The following is a 2,643-nucleotide window of genomic DNA, read 5'->3' as shown; positions in this document are numbered from 1 at the left end:
AGAACCTTCAGTCTGCAGCTCGACTATCCAGTTACTATACTCCACTGAGTCAAATCAGTAGATCTACATTCTGATGCATAAAATTATCATAGATAATATCGCACGTAAAAAGCGACAACAAACGACACGACAGCGCAGAAATCTGCTTAGAAGTGCCGGTTTCCAGTCCGTACACTACCTGGTCGACTACCCTCGGATGTCACGTTAACGAGTAACTGCGCGCAAGATAACCGCAGTACATTCTGGAAAAGAGAAAATGTGAGTAGTGACGCACAGCACACACCCTCATACGTTAGCTGATGAAGCACAACAACGGCAGAAGCGAACACTGAAACATGCGTTCTACGCGCGGCGCCGGCGCGACCCGCAGTCCCTCGGGCCGCGCGCGCCGACAGATGGCGACTGGTGTCGAGAGTAGGAGCGCGCCCGCAGCCTGCGTGCGAGGGTAAAAAAATCTGGTGTATAGTTATCTTGACATTAGAGGCTGGAGTCCGCAATGCCTTTGTTTCTGCTGCATATATTGAGTTTCTTTAATTCACAATTTAAAAGAAATTCACCAGACCCTTTTCTAAGCTCTTGCCCTTGAGAGATCTGCGTACTTGCAGAGGAGGTATACCCCGGAGAGGATCATGCTGAAAATTTTGCTCTTGCCAGTGTATGACTGTGAGCAATAGTAGAGCCAGGACTGCATGGGTATAATCGACCGGTGCAGCAGCGAGCAGTTCTCCAGGAAAGCGCAGTAGCAGCCAGATCTTGTGAATGGAGAGAGGCATGGCGGCAGGGTAAGAATCGCTGCTTTCACCCGAGTGCTGGCCAGCTTCAGCACAATGTCCCCGACGATCCATACCACTTCCAGGCCACAGATAGGTATTTTATACGGAGGAACTCAGCTAAGCGCATAGATGGGGCAGTTCTCTGCTAGTAGGAAGTACACGAAGTAGATGCAGGCACGATGCTGATGACTCCAAGAAGCAAGGTTCTTAGCTGGTGATTTGCCTGCTTGTTGTATTCATGCTTCATCCCAGAGTTGGCATGACCGACGGTTATGGAAAGTCCTATGATCATTAAAACTCCCACACGATGGTCGAGGGATAAAGTGGACTGTAGAATGAGCGCAAAGGCGATATGTTTGTCCACAAACGTTAGCATGGCACGATCATTGGAGTTGTGGCCCCACTCCTCGACCTCCGTAACTGTCTCGGGACTTGTTGGGTCAGGTAGCTACCCGCTCAAGCCCACGAAGATCCACCGTTACTATTTCTGTCAAGTTACGTGTATTTCACAATGGTTAGTTGGCGGGGCCTCTGACTCCATGTTGATCACATAGGATGTGCCCACGTCTCCATTGATTTCAGCTGACGAAGAGGATGAAACTATTGTCGGAGAGCCGGATAGTCGTGCATGGTCATCGAGTTGCTGTGCTTGGTGCCAGAGTGGAGATGACGCCTGCGCGTGCAGGGAAGGCTGTTTTACCACAGGCGTCTATCTGACGAGAACAAGATGTTTTTGCTAGTCACCATGTGTAGGTAGTTCTATGTTTTAAATTGGGTTTTGGCGCACCAATAAGTTCCTAGCGATTGTGATCATGTTTCTGTGATGACTAATTTACATTTAACGTTTACTATTGGGCTCAGGCAAAATTCAGTATTTGGGAATGTTCTCTCAAGTAGCAACAGTATTGCATATGCATCCTAATCTGTCTGGAATTCGAAATCATGAAGTATTCGTCTGAGGCGAATTATGCTTTGGAGCGTTTGCTTGAGGTGGCTCCGGTTTAACGTGTCTACTGCCGAAGGGCGTCGCTGTGCACGGGCAGCTAAAAAGAACAGCCACCAAACCACCGAATTGCAATTTGGACGAGCAGCGGTAGGCAATCGGCGACCATTGGAAATTAAACAGCAAAGCAATCATGCCTTCCACTCGCGCGTCTCCCGGTTGACTTCCAATCGTCCGGTAGTTTCGGATCACTGCGCAGCGGAAGCTGAGGAAGTTCTCTCACTCGCTCGGGAAAGCGATCGCCAGCGCGAACCAGTCAGGCATATGGCCCGCAGTTTGAATTTTCGTAAGCGGAACCTATTTTGTACGCTATGATTATTTCAAATTTTTTAAAGGGATTGATCAATCATGCCGAGAGCTGTCGCAGCTTGAGGCAATTAATACCCGCGGATAGCAGAACCTTCCACAGACGCCGCAAATTGTTCGGCTCCGCGTGGAGGTCGAGGCCTTCAAAATAGGTTGATAATTTTTGCAAACGGGCGTCATAGCTTCTATGTTTTACATGTCGGCGTGGTTTGAGTCAGCGCGAAAAATTTTTATTTCACTCCTTCTGTTTTGCACGTAATGGGCTTGTGTAATTGGAAAGTAGACCAATTCGAAAACGCCTTAACACACTAATTGGAATTATATTTCCACTGCACAATATTGTTTCCATTATTTTAATTCAAGCGTTTTGGTATTGCTACTTAGGTTAGATAAGCAGGTTGTACAAATTCTCAAACGTCGTGGGAAATTTTTGTGAAAATTGGAAGCGATACTCTTCTGTCTTCTTGTGTATGCAGTCGCTATCTTTTAAACACATCTTCTCTATAAACGAGGATATAAAACTGACGCGCGCTTAATAAAAGATATTCTGCCGTGTTTCAG

General features: G+C 47.2%; 1 pseudogene; it reads right to left on the bottom strand.

The window, feature by feature from the left end:
- Positions 1-568: 568 nt before the first annotated feature.
- Positions 569-1,587, bottom strand: LOC149342097 (RING finger and transmembrane domain-containing protein 2-like; annotated as a pseudogene).
- Between the last annotated feature and the right edge of the window lie 1,056 nt (positions 1,588-2,643).

The sequence above is a fragment of the Amblyomma mixtum genome, chromosome 5, assembly GCF_055824585.1.
Source record: "Amblyomma mixtum isolate Tamu chromosome 5, ASM5582458v1, whole genome shotgun sequence".
NCBI lineage: Eukaryota > Metazoa > Arthropoda > Arachnida > Ixodida > Ixodidae > Amblyomma > Amblyomma mixtum.
Note: the sequence above shows the minus strand (reverse complement) of the source record. Positions and strands in the feature narration are given on the sequence as shown.